Below are 19,077 nucleotides of genomic sequence, written 5' to 3' on the forward strand. Positions count from 1 at the left end.
GAGCCACTTTCAAGAAGCCATATTTTTGAGTGACATAAAAGGTTTTGTGAAGGCAGAGATTCAGTGTGAGATGATACCATAGCTGTTTGCCTGTCTGCAGCACATACCAATGCAAATGTAGAGCATGTAAGGCAATTACTGCAAGGAGACTGTCATGTAACTGTGGGTGTGAAAACTCAAGAACTCAATTTGAATCATGCTCTGTCTTATAAGATTTTATGCAAAGATTAGGGAAGTGGAAACTTTATGTAAAACTTGTTCCTCACACACAAACAGATGAATAGAAAGAGGAAAGATGAACTGCTGGTGCTGCTGAACTGCTGGATAGAGCCAGACATGATCCCATATTTGTGTCAAAGATTATTGCTGGTGATGAAAGTTAGTGCTTCCAGTATGACCCTCATATGAAGCGTCAAAGTGCTGAATGGCAGAGTCCTAAATCGCCATCTTCGAAGGAGGTCAAACAACCTTCGAGAACAAAGACAATGTTGAATGCATTCTGTAATAGTAAAAGATTTGTTCACCATGAGTATGTTCATCCAGGTCAACCAATGAATGATACTCTTTACATCACCACCCTTATTTTTGTCATTCTCAGGATTGTTTCTTACAGCATGGCAATGCAAGACCCCATATTTGGCCAGACATTCTGTTACTGCCATCCTACATCCACCATGTTTGCACAGCCTCTTGCTTTGCCTTTTTCTCCTTCTTCTTCTTCTTCTTTTTCTTCTTCTTCTTCTTTTTCTTCTTTTTTCTCCCTCACCCTACGAGAAAAAAGGCAACTGAAAGGAAAGCTCATCAAGATATTGCAGACATCCAACGGGCTGTGACAAATTGGCTTACAAGCATCGCAGTTGATATTTTCCCTGCATGCTCCCAGGACTCCAGAAACATTTACAAATGTGAATAGATAGCCAAGGGGTCTAATTCGATAGGAGTTAGCATCATTACAATTTTGTATTAAAAAAAAGAAACACTGTCCTGGAACTTTTCTGAGAAAGGGAGTATTACTTGAACATTCATTACATGACAGTGTGCAGACACACTTTTAGTATTGAAGCATTTTAAATACTGAAACAAACTAACAGCTTTTCAATGCTATGTTAGTTTTACACATTCTTAAGTACTTTCTTCATCTGTGTTACCTATTAAGCAAGCCTCCTTAATCAATCGTGCCAGCCACTATGGCCAAGCGGTTCTAGGTGCTTCAGTCCAGAACCGCGCTGCTGCTACGGTCACAGGTTCAAATCCTGCCTTTGGCATGGATGTGTGTGATGTCTTTAGGTTAGTTAGGTTTAAGTAGTTCTAAGCCATGTAGACTGATGACCTCAGATGATAAGTCCCACAGTGGTTAGAGCCATTTGAACCATTTTAATCAATCTATGCAGAGTTGAAATATCTGTGCCATACTTGCTGTGATGTAAAGGTGCCTGCTGTCGAACTCCATGCACCACCAAAGGAGCACTTCAAACAAATATTGTTAAAACACAAACAAATATTTGTACTAACGCATAATGTCATGCACATAATAATTCGAGGAAACTTAACACTTCCAACTTCTATTAGAAAAAATCTGAAATTTAGTTACAATAAATTCTGTACCCTCACACCACTGCCTGTTGCTACTGAAGCCATTTCCATGTTGTCTTGTCATGACATGCATGGCAGTAAGCCTGGTAATTTATATCTTGTGATTTTTGTGGTTCTTTTTGTAGTGGTAGTCTCACCATATGCAATGATCTTGGTGTGTCACTTTGATAGAAAAGATCTTGCTGTTGTTTCACTTGGTAATGAAAATGCTATTTTGTAAATATTTACTCTGGTGTTATGCAGACATCGTCAAGAGACCCAACATGGTCCCAAGCAACATAATTCGTTAATGTACATTGTTTTAATAGTTTCTAATCTGCACTGTGTGTGATGAATTACTAATGCACTGTTCATTCATACACTATGTAATAGACTGTGTTGATTATTTAAGATGGTCTGTGCTAAGACTCAGTTAAATAATTTTATGATGTTAAACTTTCTAATCTTTCCTAACATGCAAGGCCCGCAAATATGGTTTATTAATTGTCAAAAGTAGTTCTGGCTAGCTCATGTAAAATTTGACCAGAGATTTTACTATATTAAACTTTAAAGTTAATATATAACTGTCACTGTTAATATCTTTGCAGTTTGTAGCGAATTGTTCACATTAAAAAATTCTGATTAAAATCACTTTTTAAACTCTCACAACCCACTTAGTTGAAAGTCACTTCTTAATGAATTCCCAGTTAATAAACAGTTAATTAATATCTCTCTCTCTCTCTTTCTCCATAGTTTCAACTTTGAGAAGAAGTTATTTCGTAGGATGAAATTAGTGCCAACTTGGTGCGGGGATATCTTTGGTTAAAGAATGTACCCTGTTTAAAATAAACTTTGTTGTATTTTCAGTACTTCCTTTACATAGTGTAGATAAATAAAATTTTTGCTATAATCTCAATTAAAATACCAGAAATAAAATCAATAACCATATATTAGCATCAAGAGCAAGCAGTGAGTGGAGCAAGTGGGAAAAAGAAGTGTGTTAACCATGTCATATAGTAGCTAATGTAGACCGAAACAGTCTGCGACATAACATTCTTTTATGCCTTTTGTTAGCATTCTTAGAGACTATTTTGCATTTAAATAATATCAAACTTGAAATGTTTCATTTTATTACTAAAAAGAATAATAGTGACAGATTAAAATACATCAGCTACAACTGATGAAAATGCAAGAGTGGATTCAGTACCTGCAAAAATTTGAAAGTGGTGGGAAGCAATAGCTGCTGACACTATTTGTCATGTTACTCTTGTGAAATTATCAAAGCTTCTGTTTTTTACTACAAAAGGAGAAATGCTGTGTATGACTGAGCAAAATCCATGAACAGGGTACTCTGCTACTATGCCTATCAGTCAGAATGTTGTGATAGCCTTCTCATGTGGGAACGAGCACACCTGGTCACATTAAGGTCACTTGGTGCAACACAGAAGTTATGCAGAATGAAGAAAAATGGAAATTTGGAAGTTGTACACCCAACTTTATGCTTTGTGGAAAGTGCAGCTGCATTTTCACTTGTTACAGGGGCAAAAGTGTGGTCAGTCAATGAATCTGTCCCCATAACGTCAGACCATGAATGGGTTTAGTAACTGATAAGAAAACAAGGTACACACATTACCGTCACTTCAATTATTGATGCTGCGGCCAGTTTGGCATAGTTCCCCACTTCCATTATTTGCTGGCCATTGTCTACATCTCGGTTCAGCCGCTGTGCATTATGCCATCAGCTGCCTGCATTGTATACTCATAACTGAGCACACCCCTACAGTTCTTTTGTTGCACTGTCAGTTGGACTATGGCTGTCAGCAAATACTTCTCTAACGTGTGCCCAGCTGCTATATCTCCTCCTTCCATTATGGAACAGCTCTGTTCCTTACTCAATCTGGTTAGACACTGGACTCGCATTCGGGAGGACGACAGTTCAATCCCGCGTCCGGCCTTCCTGATTTAGGTTTTCCGTGATTTCCCTAAATCACTCCAGGCAAATGCCGGGATGGTTCCCCTGAAAGGGCACGGCCGATTTCCTTCCCCATCCTTCCCTAATCCTATGAGACTGATGACCTCGCTGTCTGGTCTCCTTCCCCAAACAACCCAACCCAACCCAACCCTTACTCAATCAGTACTTCTAATCTTTGACAGTCTCCCCTAATGTCACACTTATGAGGCCTTTAATAGTTTAATCATTTCTGTCTGACCCACTGTCAAAGTTTCACACTCAAATAGACCCGTGCTCCAAACACAATCTTTTTCCAGTCTTGAAATTTACATTTTCATACATTGGCAGGTGCTGTTATCTTTTTATTGGAAGAATTTTTGACTTGTGCAATCCTAGCTACTGTATCTTTCTCTCATCTTTACCTCTTTTACGTCCTATAAATCAAAATTCTTCCTCCTCTTTGAGGGTCTCCTATTGAAGTTTAGCATTCGGACAGCTGGCATATTTGTATGCTGGACATACCATTACCTCATCTTAGTTTTCTTTTGGTTTCAGTGACTATTATAGCTATCAGCTTGTTGTTGTTGTTGTTGTTGTTGTTGTTGTTGTTGCTGTTGTTGTGGTCTTCAGTCCTGAGACTGGTTTGATTCAGCTCTCCATGCTACTCTATCCTGTGCAAGCTTCTTCATCTGCCAGTGCCGACTGCAACCTACATCCTTCTGAATCTGCTTGGTGTATTCATCTCTTGGTCTCCCTCTACAATTTTTACCCTCCACACTGCCCTCCAATACTAAATTGGTGATCCCTTGATGCTCCAGAACATGTCCTATCAGTTGATCCCTTCTTCTTGTCAAGTTGTGCCACAAACTCCTCTTCTCCCCAATTCTGTTCAATACCTCCTCATTAGTTATGTGATCTACCCATGTAATCTTCAGCATTCTTCTGTAGCACCACATTTCGAAAGCTTCTATTCTCTTCTTGTCCAAACTATTTATCGTCCATGTTTCCCTTCCATACATGCCTACACTCCATACAAATACATTCAGAAACGACTTCCTTACACTTAAATCTATACTCGATGTAAACAAATTTCTCTTCTTCAGAAACGCTTTCCTTGCCGTTGCCAGTCTACATTTTATATCCTCTCTACTTCGACCATCATCAGTTATTTTGCTCACCAAATAGCAAAACTGCTTTACTACTTTAAGTGTCTCATTTCCTAATCTAATACCCTCAGCATCATCTGACTTAATTCGACTACATTCCGTTATCCTCGTTTTGCTTTTGTTGATGTTCATCTTACATCCTCCTTTCAAGACACTATCCATTCCATTCAACTGCTCTTCCAAGTCCTTTGCTGTCTCTGACAGAATTACAATGTCATAGGCGAACCTCAAAGTTTTTATTTCTTCTCCATGGACTTAAATACCTACTCCGAATTTTTCTTTTTGTTTCCTTCACGGCTTGCTCAAGAGACAGATTGAATAACATTGGGGAGAGGCTACAACCCTGTCTCACTCCCTTCCCAACCACTGCTTCCCTTTCATGCCCCTCAACTCCTATAACTGTCATATGGTTTCTATGCATATTGTAAATAGCCTTTCGTTCCCTATGTTTTACCCCTGCCACCTTCAGAATTTGAAAGAGAGTATTCCAGTCAACATTGACAAAAGCTTTCTCTAACTCTACATATGCTAGAAACTTAGGTTTGCCTTTCCGTATTCTTAGTCGTAGGGTCAGTATTGCCTCACGTGTTCCAATATTTCTAAGGAATCCAAACTGATCTTCCCCGAGGTCAGCTTCTACTAGTTATTCCATTCGTCTGTAAAGAATTCATGTCAGTATTTTGCAGCCGTGACTTATTAAACTGATAGTTCGGTAATTTTCACATCTGTCAACACCTGCTTTCTTTGGGATTGGAATTATTATATTCTTCTTGAAGTCTGAAGGTATTTCGCCTGTCTCATACATCTTGCTCACCAGATGGTAGAGTTTTGTCAGGACTGGCTCTCCCAAGGCCGTTAGTAGTTCTAATCGAATGTTGTCTACTCCCGGGGCCTTGTTTCGACTCAGGTCTTTCAGTGCTCTGTCAAACTCTTCACGCAGTATCATATCTCCCATTTCATCTTCATCTAAATCCTCTTCCATTTCCATAATATTGTCCTCAAGTACATCGCTCTTGTATATACCCTCTATATACTCCTTGCCCCTTTCTGCTTTCCCTTCTTTGCTTAGAACTGGGTTTCCATCTGAGCTCTTAATGTTCATACAAGTGGTTCTCTTTTCTCCAAAGGTCTCTTTAATTTTCCTGTAGGCAGTATCTGTCTTACCCCCAGTGAGATAAGCCTCTACATCCTTACATTTATCCTCTAGTCATCCGTGCTTAGCCATTTTGCACTTACTGTCGATCTCATTTTTGAGGCATTTGTATTCCTTTTTGCCTGCTTCATTTACTGCATTTTTATATTTTCTCCTTTCATCAATTAAATTCAATATTTCTACTGTTACCCAAGGATTTCTACAAGCCCTCGTCTTTTTACCTACTTGATCCTCTGCTGCCTTCACTGTTTCATCTCTCAAAGCTACCCATTCTTCTTCTACTGTATTTCTTTCCCCATTTCTGTCATTTGTTCCCTTATGCTCTCCCTGAAACTCTGTATAACCTCTGGTTCTTTCAGTTTATCCAGGTCCCATCTCCTTAAATTCCCACCTTTTTGCAGTTTCTTCAGTTTTAATGTACAGGTCATAACCAATAGATTGTGGTCAGAGTCCACATCTTCCCCTGGAAATGTCTTACAATTTAAAACCTGGTTCCTAAATCTCTGTCTTACCACTATATAAAATATCTGATACCTTTTAGTATCTCCAGGGTTCTTCCATGTATACAACCTTCTTTCATGATTCTTAAACCAAGTGTTAGCTATGATTAAGTTGTGCTCTGTGCAAAATTCTACCAGGCGGCTTCCTCTTTCATTTCTTAGCCCCAATCCATATTCACCTACTACATTTCCTTCTCGCCCTTTTCCTACACTCGAATTCCAGTCACCCATGACTATTAAATTTTCGTCTCCCTTCACTACCTGAATAATTTCTTTTATTTCATCATACATTTCTTCAATTTCTTCGTCATCTGCAGAGCTAGTTGGCATATAAACTTGTACTACTGTAGTAGGTGTGGGCTACGTATCTATCTTGGCCACAATAATGTGTTCACTATGCTGTTTGTAGTAGCTTACCCACATTCCTATTTTCCTATTCATTATTAAACCTACTCCTGCATTACCCCTATTTGATTTTGTATTTATAACCCTGTAGTCACCTGACCAGAAGTCTTGTTCCTCCAGCCACCGAACTTCACTAATTCCCACTATATCTAACTTTAACCTATCCATTTCCCTTTTTAAATTTTCTAACCTACCTGCCCGATTAAGGGATCTGACATTCCACGCTCCGATCCGTAGAACGCCAGTTTTCTTTCTCCTGATAACGGCATCCTCTTGAGTAGTCCCTGCCCAGAGATCCGAATGGGGGACTATTTTACCTCCAGAATATTTTACCCAAGAGGACGCCATCATCATTTAATCATACAGTAAAGTTGCATGCCCTCAGGTAAAATTACGGCCGTAGTTTCCCCTTGCTTTCAGCCGTTCGCAGTACCAGTACAGCAAGGCCGTTTTGGTTATTGTTACAAGGCCAGATCAGTCAATCATCCAGACTGTTGCCCTTGCACTACTGAAAAGGCTGCTGCTCCTCTTCAGGAACCACACGTTTTTCTGGCCTCTCAACAGATACCCCTCCGTTGTGGTCGTACCTATGGTACGGCTATCTGTATCGCTGAGGCACGCAAGCCTCCCCACCAATGACAAGGTCCATCGTTCATGGGGGGGGGGGGGGGGGGTTATATGGATGTGGTCCTGAAACCAAAGAGCAGTCTTTGCAGTGGTAGACTCCAAGTTCACCATGACTGAAAAAAGCACGGCAAAATGGGTCGAAGATGAACATAATTTTGGTGATTTTTTTCGATTTTACTGGTATTGTGCATCATGAATTTACCCCTGGAGGACAGACAATTAACCAGAAATACTACAAATGTGTCCTTTAGCATTTGCACAGAAAGGTGCAGAAGAAAAGGCCTGCATTGTGCTGGGTGCTACACCATGACAATGCTCTGGTTTATCGTGCCTTCTCCAACGTTGAATTTTTGACCAAATTCAAAATTCCTGTGCTTCCACAATTGCCATATTCACTTGATTTGGCCCCTGTGGACTTCTGCCTGTTTCATAAACTTAAATTTTTTCACTGAAAGGGAAGCAATTTGACTCGATTGAAGACATCCAGGCAAATACGGAGAGAGTCCTTAACACACTTCAGGAAAAACATTTCCAGGAATGTTTCCAAAAGTATAAACACCATTGGAGTCAGTGTGTTCAGTCAGAGGGGGACTATTTTGAATGAGATGCATTGCAGTAGCATGTAAGTACCACCATTGTACAATAACAAGCCCATTCTTAAAACTTTCCAGTCACACCTCATAATTCATCAGTACCTGGGCATTTGGACATTTTGAGTTGCTGCATTTCTTTCTGATCATGGGTTTTCCATTGTTTGTATATCTTTCTTAATTTCAGAAATAAGTATTTCCTCTCCATTATCGTGTTATACTGTATTCTTATTTTGAATTTGTGTAATTTCTTTTGAGCAACAATAAAATTTCTCCAAGTACTGTTTTCAGCTTTTGCCTTATTTTTCTGTTTCCATTGCATTTTTTTCATTTCTTATCATTGCCTGTATCTATGTTAACCTGTTTTAGTCTTGTATCTGTGTCATCACATTTTCCCTCTGACAATTTTTATTTAGCTCTCGTGTATTTTCAAGCATTTTTGTTTCTGAATGACCTATCTCATTCTATTCATTTGAAATATTTTTACAGCTTTGTCACCACTTTAATGGCAGTCCTTACCTGCTATATGAGACTGGCTGTTTTACGCATTTTTTGATCATTGTACATTTTTTTCTGCAGTTACTGTCTCTTTCAAGGCTATTCTCCAACTTTCCACGCCGATTACTCTTCGAAATGTTGTGTGTTCTTCTGAATTAGTCTAAATTTTTAGTTCCTTGCACTTGTCCAGGTTGCAACATTTTAACTTCTTTCTTTTTAACTTCACAACTTACCAACGGTGAAATTCTGAATGAAATTTGAGATCACCAGGAGAGCTGGTACCTGGGTGACACTTTCAATCCTTTAGGATGTTTATGTGTCTGTGTTTTACTGAAATATAGTTGGTGTGATATCTTCTTTGATCTTTTGGAAACTTGCATATATGTTTCCTTCTCAGAGGGTTCTTGAAAAGCGTATTTGCATGGAATATCTTGTGCCCATCACAGAAGTCTATTACTCTCCTTCCATCCTTAGAAAAGGGCAGTCTGTCTTATGCTGAGGCCAGAGTACTCTGTGCTTCCTCTCTAAACTGTACCTCTCTCCTCCCTAAGGAAGGATCCAACAGTTCTCAAAGCTAGGACAGTGCCTTGTACTTCTGTAAGTGACTATCAGCAGTACAGGCCAGTAATTCCGATCCCAGAGGATGGCAAAAGAAAATAGATGCAAGAAGAGAATGTCGATCAGAAATTTGTGAATATAGAATATTAAAATTAATTGATGAAAGGTGAAAACATAAAAATGTATCAAATGAAGCAGGCGACAGGGAATACAGATACATATAAAGCAGTCTATATGTAAAATGATAAATGGCAAACCAGAAACCGCTTTTAGGAAAATTATACATCTTCTGAGTTTGACATGCCAAATAGTGAGTGCCCGAGGAAGCTCAGTCTTTGTTAGCTGGGTACAGCTTTGGCTAACCTGGGTTTTGTGTGATGGGCATCCCCAATCCTCTGTAACCATAAGCTCTGTATAAGCTGCAGCAGTGACTACCATGCAGCACAGTGGTGACGTATTGTGTGTCACAGGAAAATGTTGATCTCACCTTAACGACATAGATTTTGTGTGTGTGTGTGTGTGTGTGTGTGTGTGTGTGTGTGTGTGTGTGTTGTTTTTACTGATTCAGGAGAGAGAGAGAGAGAGAGAGAGAGAGAGAGAGAGAGAGAGAGAGAGAGTTAATTTAATGCTTGAAATTCTTGTTGAACTTTTACTCTGTCACAGCCTCCCATGGTAGAAAGGAGCCTTTAGTAAAGTAGAAGAATTGGTGTCAAACTCAGGGTCTGGCCCTCATGTATACTGGCAATAGCAGTCATAGCCCCTTTGGGGTACTATTGTCGATGAGAGGTGACACTGGTGGTTGTGGTGTGAAGGTGTTGCTGAAATGACAGGCCTTGTTGACCTCACTCATCACATCTGGTGATGATGGAGGACAGAGGTGCCAAGTTGGTAGATCGACAGTGGATAACAGATATGATGATGATTCCTTTTGAGTAGCCCTGTCATAGCTCTACCATTCTGTAAGATTTGCATACCATGATCATTAAGCTTCAAAACGAAGTATTAAGAGTCACTGTAAGGAGGTTGGAGTGGTGAGCAGAGGTGCCTGTCCTGAAAAAACGTGAGCTCTCCTTCACATCCTTATGATGAAAACTGCTGGTATGGGGCGAAGCTTGGAGATGTAACTCTTTTAACTTGTCACAGTAGGAATGGCGTAATGGATGCAGAGAGGGAATCTTGTGATACGAAAAACTGTAGCGGGAGCTTGAAATATTCCTGATTAACATGATGTCTTTTGTTATTATCCATAATGGTAGCCTATCTTTAATCTTGATTGACTGTGATCTAATAGGCAAGTGCTAATAGATTTAGCTGCATCGGGAGTCATTTCTAATCAGGATGCGGTTGCTCAACAATGTTCACACAACAATAAAGGGTTGTGCAATAACCAATACCAAAATGATTTACATTGTTTGACTTGTATGTTCTGATTAAATACAGTTTTGAGGCAGACACCACTTCTGTCTCAAACTTCTACTTACAGTTAATCTCAACACATCAGTATTTTTTTTTTTTTTTATTTGGCCACAAGCTATAATAATGATTGTCACACACAATCCTTAGTGAAATCCTATCTGTGGCCAGCATACTCGACATGAACAGGGATATTCAGCCCTCTGTGAGCATTTAAGACACTTCTCAAAAAATAATTTGTCATGAATCAGTAATGTTATGCTGAGGATCACCCATGATGGTAGATACTCACTCAGCCAGTACAACAGTGCATAGCTCACATCTCCGCCCAGACTCAATGGACTCTTAACTCGAAACTCTTCCCAGACTTGAGTAACTGAGACTTCACTCAGTTAGCGGAACCAGTGCTTGACAAGTGATTTTAGCCTACCACCGACCTGTGTGAGGCAAAACTGTGCTTATTGTTGGGTAAGGGATGACAGAATCCCTTACAAGCTGCAGTGTCTTTCCATAGATCATCTGAGCTGTTAACGCATCAATTTCCTGCTTAATGGTGATGCTTAGGCTGAGTAGCACTAGTAGCAGTGCTGCTGTTTGGATTGAGTCATGGCACATGAGCACAGCTTTGAGTGTTGTGTATCAATGCTCTGTCATCACTGGCTAAGTGCTAACTTATGGTGCAATGGTGTTGGAATCCACACAATCTAGTGAGTTCGAGAAATAAGGTGGACTCAAGCTGCCATCCTCAATCTGTTGTGGTGTGTGCTGGGCAGCTGAACTGGGTCATTCATGTAGTGAGGAATGTCCAGGCTGTTGTTTCTGTGAAAATGTTCATGATTGGGATAATTTTGGCCCAATGGGTGTACCAGTCACTTGCCATGTAGATAAATATGTCTTTCAAACAGAGGCAACAGATCCACTAGATCAGTGTGGACCAGAAAATTGACCTATTTGTTTTTATGAATATGGCAGCTAACTTTGGCTGTCTGGCTTGCTAATCATAATTTAGTTATCGTCTCGGGCAAATGTACCTGTCCTCCTTATTTATTCTAGTCTAATCCAGTGTCTGCACAAGGTTGACGTGTTAATTTGAATTTGGCAGTGTTAGTGGTAGAGAGTGTCCCTTCTTTTTGCAGACTCCTCCTCCCTCACTCCTGAATCCTTGAAGCAGTGTGCTAATGTGTGCATGTGTCCAGGCCGGTCAGTAATATGGCTGTCCCCAATAAACTTAATTGTGCTTTTAGCTGTGGGGTGTGCTAGTTTGTGCTCTGTCTCAACCACTTGTTTGTGAAAAACAGTTTGTACAAATGTCCTAGGAGGACAACAAAGATTCCCAAAATGCATTTTGCAGAACTCTGATCATGTTCCACAGAAAGTGAGTAAGTGCTCCATGAAAAACTATTAATAATGTTTTTTTCTTTCCTTTCTAACACTTTGGCAATACTGATTACATTTAAAAATTTTATTATGATTTCTGTGGTCTTAGCTGTTGCTTAAAATTGAAGTAATTGCTAAACAAAACAAGTTATTCTCATTTTTAAGAAGTTAGCCACCTTCAAAATTAACAAGTTGTTTCATCAATGTAGCAGGATTCACAAAGTGTTCCATCAGAGGAAATGTTTGGGGTTTCCCTGGCGTAGAGGCATCACACAGTAGTATTTTTTAAAAAAATTTATTTTGCTAGAGAGAGCCTCTAGCATTCCTGTGTCCCTGCTCACCACGAGTTGTATGTGCAGCAGCTGCTTGAGCTGTATTGAATAAACTCAAAAAATTGTCTGAAACTATATCATCTGTCCCTTTAATATGACTCAAATCTGTACCAAAACCACTGATAAACTGCAAGTGTTAAAATTGCCTTGTGGAAAATGTTTCCTTGTGTGTTTTCAAGGTAAAATTGATGGGTTTGTGGTCAGTGCATACTCCAAATGCATGCCTGTGGTTTGATGTACAGGCAGAAGTGCCAGGTGACCTCATATATTGTGAGCAACTCCTAATTCTAAGCAGTCCACCTGGTCTGAGTGTCAGTACGCTTGTGAGGAAACAATCCAGGGATTGCCACACACCATGGAGTGCCGTGCTGATCGATTACCATCGAAGTTGTGTGCACAATCACAATGATGGCAGCTAGGTGTGCTGGGTGTGCCAAAAGAAGTGTGTTGCATTGACTGACACCATTTTGAAGGCATGTCAGTAGTCCATGTCAGTGGGCATCAAACATTGCAGTTTTGACTGTCCAAAGCTACTGTAAGGGGTGCCTGCACTGCAGCTGCTCCCAGCAAGAGTCGCCGATAAAATTTGATCACTCATAAGAATTTTCTTAGGTATTGAAAGTCAGTAGGGTTGGGCATATTCTGTATTGCATCGAATTCCTCCTTAAGGGGACAGATACCTACTGCAGATACCTAATGATTGCACTTGTCATTTCCAGAGCACACAGTTGTCATCAGTCACTAAGAGACCGTAATCTGCTAGTCTGTTATATACAATTTGTAAATGTTCACCATGTTCCACTTGCGTTTGTAAAAACACCGGTACAAGATCTAGATAGGTGAAATGAAAAGATAGTTCATGTAACACTTATTTGTGGCTGCACAGCATTTTTAGCATGGCATTCATAAATGTTCGAACAATCCTAAAGGTGTTATTATCACTGTCTTCAGAACATCCTGCATAGCAGCCAGAATTTGGTGGTAAGCTCTCTTGAAGTACATAACACTGACTGTGTTTGCTCCAGCTAGAGGACATGTAAAATCTTGAATATTGTGAATGTGGTAGCAATCAGGTACAGTGCAAACATTTAATGCGCGATAATCGAGCCATGGTGTCCATATTGTGTCTTTATTTTTAATGAGATGTATTAGAGATGCCAGGAGCTGATGGATCTGTTGATTATTCCTGCTTGAAGCTGTTTTTACTGTGACTTATTTGTTGCTGAGCATTGAGCTTTCTTGGTGACAGATGGACCAAACGTATTCTCAGTGTTACGCAATGTGTTGTGCTTGATGCTACTATGCCGGGTTGGTTGGCGACTGCACTCCTTTTTTAATTTTTTTGACTCTATATTTGCAGCTTCCAATTCCCATTTTAAGGTATGCAGTTTGGATTTTAATTCTTTGTTCTTTGCTCACACTTGATGTCTGCTGCAGGCTTGAATGGAACTTGCTGCTGCTTCTGAATGCCTTGCATAATTGCCCTTTAGCTATTTTGGTCCCCAACCAAAGCTCTGTTGCATGTAGTTGATTTCCTGCCTTTAATGATGAAGGAAATTGGTGCTAATATAGGATCAGATACATCAGACAATACAAAATTCCATTCTGGTGGCTGATAGAAACTTGGGTCCATTATAGTTTTGAACTGTTAGCATCAGCAAGCCATAAACACTCTTGAGACTTCTCAGTTGCTGCTGCTGCTGCTGCTGCTGCTGCTGCTGCTGCATTTCTGGCAAGGTGCTCATATCAGAATTACTTTCAACCAGATTTGGAGGCAGCTATTTGTCATTTACCTTCAGTTGTCTAGATCCTTTAAAATCATTAGCCTGGTTTTAGTTTACAAGCTGGCTGTGCATGACCACAGTACTACTTGTAAAGAAACCACTGCCTGGTGGCTGCTATGTTTTGATGGATGGTGTGGTGGTGAGTTTGATGTTGTTATTGTTGGCACCCCTAAGGATGCTGCATCTGTTGACCGGTAGGTACTTGTAAGCTTGCTTGCAGCCTGATGTGCTCAATACTGTTCACTATTTACATTTGGGTAACCAAGGTGCAACACACTTCATAGGCTGTGCTTCATAGTGGCTGTGATACTAGCACATGGATGAGCATTGCTTCTTGTTTTGTTTTTTACTGTCACAGGACTCGGAGTGGTAAAACAGTGAAGTGGCAGCATCGTCTTGTGTAACATTGGCTTGTCCCTTGTCTCCCTTCTTGGTAATATGTTCTATGAATGCATCCAAGCCTTTTTGCAACCGCTTTTGACTGCGGAGGCTATGCTGTGGTGACATCATTTTGGGATTGTGTCTCTATACACACTTTTTCATGTTGAAACATGCAGTGGACCTTGTCTGCAATTTCTATCTGACAATTTTATATTTTGTGTCTGCCATTTCAGACTTGGCAAAAATATTGTGTATATGGTGCCAATAATCAGGTACTGCTTTACCACCAATTTGCTCACTGTTTAAGAGCTGTTGTTTGCGTTGAACCTGTTGTTTGCAGAATCTTTTGAATGAAGTGGTTTTGGGATTCCAATACTTGTTCTGCACTGGCATGTTTTTAATAATGTGTGACACTAAAATCAATGCATGAGAATCCAAGGCATCAACTCTTGGAATAAATTGCATTTCATCACTTAAAACACAGTTGTAGCAAAAGGTAGTTCCAGCAAACAAAAGCATGATTCTGGTTGCTGTGGTAAAGGTGGTGGGATTTCCTCTTTACTTTGTGGCATGATCAAGACACTTCGACTGACAACAGAATGTTGTCGCCATAATGGTAGCTCCCAGAATTCCAAAAACATATTTTGCTCACTATTTGAAGCTGATTGAAATGTAAAGTCACCACTTACACTGCATGTGGCTTCACAATGCTGTCTGATCTTTTATGTTGGTATAGTATTGTCTGTTGTAGGCATTATCAGTTTGCTTTTAAATCTTTGCGCTCTAGGATTCCATTTTTCTTCTCACGGTCACCAATATGTGGGTATGTTAACCACAGTAAATAACATAGACATTAAAGGGCAACCACTGGGGCAACTGCTACAACCCACATGTATAAGTCTCACCCTGGCAAGCAGGGCCTCAGACCATTGGTTCCACAGCTATTTGTGGCACCCAGATGGAACTGTCAAAACCTAATCTATGTACACCCAGTGGGCTGCTCAACCCAATAAGAATGCTTGTGTACCCACTACTCCATGGGGAAAAAAAGTATAAGGTAGTTCCATTTGCAGTAACAAAACGTATGCCGCTAGACAGATGTATTTTTAATCATTGAAATAAAAAAAAGGGCAACAGCTTGGAGGAAGATTCACATATCTTCATTTAGAAGGCTCTAGAGAGCATTGCTGCCATCTTATATGTACGAGGTCATTCAATAATTAAAGAGACAAATTGGTCTGGGGAAACACTATTGGTAGGACAAGTTTGGTACTTTTATGGATTTAAGTTGGCATCACTGGGGTAAGCCCTGATCAGCTGATGTATCAACATTGTTTTGTTTATAACCTCAAAAATACGTTTCAAAATGGCGAGTCCACTTGAAACATCCACATTATTTGATAAACGTTCTGTTGTTCGTTTTGTACTTGCTGAAGGCAAGAAACCAGTGAATATTTACTGTCGAATGTCTAAAGTTTATGGTGAAGATTGTATGAATCGTGCATATTTTTACAAGTGGGTAGAGCAGTTCAAAAATGGTCATGACTCAGTGGCTGATGAACACCGTCCTGGCCGACCAGTTACAATTTCAACTCCCTCATTTGAAAGTCGAATTGATGACATAATTAATGCCGACTGCCATGTGACTGTGGAAATGATAGTTGTTAATGTTCAAGTTAGTACTGATACAGTTCATAACATAATCTTTACCACAAAATATGTGGAAGATGTGTCCCTTTTGCAAGGAAACAAGGTTGAGAGAGTGCACAGAGCTAAAAGAACATTATGAAAGAGAAGATGAGCACTTCCTCAACAAAATTTTAACTTGTGATGAAACTTGGGTTCACAATTATGAGCCAGAATCAAAAAGACAAAGCATGGAGTGGAAGCACACCAACTCCCCTGTCAAGAAAAAATCCAAAACCCAAGCATCCACAGGAAAGGTCATGTTGACGGCATTTTGGGGTGCTGAAGGTCCACTTTTGTGATTATCTCAAAGAACAGCATACAATGAACAACCAATACTACACGGATTTGCTTTTAAATAAGGTGAAGCCAGCCACGAGAGAGAGAAGTCACGGATCTCAGAGGAGACGGTGTGATTCTCCAGCAACACAATGCACATCCTCATATTGCTCAACTAACATGTGAAACTGTCGACAAAATGGGCTGGGAAATACTGTCTCATCCCCATTACAGTCCTGATTTAGTACCTAGTGATTTCCATTTGTTTGGTACACTGAAGGAGGCATTATGTGGGAAGAGGTTCCAGGACAACGAGGACATGAAAAAGTTTGTGGAAATTGGTTCAAACATAAAGATAAAGAGTTCTTTGCAGCCGGAATGAAAAAGCTTGTAGCCCAATGGAACAAGTGCTTAATGTTCAAGAGGATTATGTTGAAAAGTAGAAAAAGTATTGTTTTGTAAAAATAAATGCTTTTTTTTCTCCAGATCAGTCTGTCTTTTTAATAATTGAATGACTCTCATATATATCAGTTGAGAAGCAGCTAAATTCCTTGGGGAATATTCCATCAAGAATGAGCTGCATGGCTCCCTCAAACTTTTGCAAAGATGTGTCTTGTAGTGATATTATAGATATTTCCAAAGAACAACAGAAAGATTAATGAGCTCAGAAAGATGTGATTGATGTGCAAAATATGATGAAAATAATAGATGCCAAACTGGTAAAATTTATGGATTTACTCTTACATTCAATAGCACAACACTTCCAGACCAGATTGAGGCATGGTTCACTAGCAGAAAAGTTGGTCCTTGTATACCCAGTCCGATACACTGTTTCAAATGCCAGCACTGCTTTAGCATGTAAGGGAGAAGCCACTTGTCACAAAATGGGTAGGCTGCTCACCATGGAGTCACTTGTTCGTCTCTTCTGAGGAGTGTTAATTGCTCTGGGGATCATCTTGTATGGGGTAGAGACTCCACCATCTACCTTGAAGAAAATCTGGTGCAAATGCTAGAAACAACAAAGGGGGTTCTATATGACGAAGCAAAAATATCTATAAAGCAATCCAACCTCCTACTTTGCTACTTCATGTGCTTCACACCCCAAGAAGTTAACCCAGAAAGCCAGGGTCTGTACATGAGTAGAGGAATCTAATGCCAGCACCAATACCTGTTTTTGTAAGTGCAAAAAGGCAAGGAGCTATTACCACAGGTCCCTCCAGACAGTCTGAAAAGGTCATTGTTGCCACCATTGTAGAGCATCCAGCAAATCAACAGGCTGGCTCCAGTACTCATCTGAGCACTCACACTGCCACAAATAGTCCTCTGAAGTCTCTACACACAAACAAACCAAAAGGGAAGTGTTGGAGATTGGAGGAATCATCTGTTAGACCATGCAGATCTCTTTCTCTCTACATACAGGGTATTACAAAAAGGTATGGCCAAACTTTCAGGAAACATTCCTCACACACAAATAAAGAAAAGATGTTATGTGGACACGTGTCTGGAAACACTTAATTTCAATGTTGGAGCTCATTTTAGTTTCGTCAGTATTTACTGTGCTTCCTCGATTCACCACGAGTTGGCCCAATTGAAGGAAGGCAATGTTGACTTCGGTGCTTGTGTTGACATGCGACCCATTGCTCTACAGTACTAGCATCAAGCACATCAGTACGTAGCATCAACAGGTTAGGGTTCATCACGAACATGGTTTTGCAGTCAATGCAATGTTTACAAATGCGGAGTTGGCAGATGCCCATTTGATGTATGGATTAGCACGGGGCAATAGCCGTTTGTATCGAGACAGATTTCCAGAACGAAGGTGTCCTGACAGCAAGACGTTCGAAGCAATTGATTGGCGTCTTAGGGAGCACGGAACATTCCAGCCTATGGCTCACGACTGGGGAAGACCTAGAATGACGAGGACACCTGCAATGGACAAGGCAATTCTTCGTGCAGTTGACGATAACCCTAATTTCAGCATCAGAGAAGTTGCTGCCGTACAAGGTAACATTGGCCACATCACTGTATGGAGAGTGCTACGGGAGAACCAGTTGTTTCCGTACCATGTACAGCGTGTGCAGGCACTATCAGCAGCTGATTGGCCTCCAGGGGTACACTTCTGCGAATGGTTCATCCAACAACTTGTCAATCATCATTTCAATGCAAATGTTGTCTTTACGGACGAGGCTTCATTCCAACGTGATCAAATTGTAAATTTTCACAATCAACATGTGTGGGCTAACAAGAATCCGCACACAATTGTGCAATCACGTCATCAACACAGATTTTCTGTGAACGTTTGGGCAGGCATTCACCGCCAGTTGGCCCAATTGAAGGAAGTTAATGTTGACTTCGGCGCATGTGTTGACATGCGACTCATTGCTCTACATTGTTGGTGATGTCTTGATTGGGGCCCCATGTTCTTCCACCTACTCTCAATGGAGCACGTTATCATAATTTCATACGGGATACTCTACATGTGCTGCTAGAACGTGTGCCTTTACAAGTACGACACAACACGTGGTTCATGCACGATGGAGCTCCTGCACATTTCAGTCGAAGTGTTGGTACGCTTCTCAAGAACAGATTTGGTGACCGATGGATTGGTAGAGGCGGACCAATTCCATGGCCTCCACACTCTCCTGACCTCAACCCTCTTGACTTTCATTTATGGGGGCATGTGAAAGCTCTTGTCTATGCAACCCCGGTACCAAATGTAGCGACTCTTCATGCTCGTGTTGTGGACGGCTGTGATACAATACGCCATTCTCCAGGGCTGCATCAGTGCATCAGGGAGTCCATGCG

At 40.5% G+C, this 19,077-nt stretch overlaps 1 protein-coding gene across 4 annotated transcripts in view; it reads left to right on the forward strand.

Moving 5' to 3' along the window:
• The window catches only part of LOC126278092 (lysosomal-trafficking regulator), a 543,055-nt gene that overhangs the window by 64,552 nt on the left and 459,426 nt on the right, over window positions 1-19,077 (forward strand). The gene's annotated exons all lie outside the window — the stretch shown is intronic.

The sequence above is a fragment of the Schistocerca gregaria genome, chromosome 6, assembly GCF_023897955.1.
Source record: "Schistocerca gregaria isolate iqSchGreg1 chromosome 6, iqSchGreg1.2, whole genome shotgun sequence".
NCBI lineage: Eukaryota > Metazoa > Arthropoda > Insecta > Orthoptera > Acrididae > Schistocerca > Schistocerca gregaria.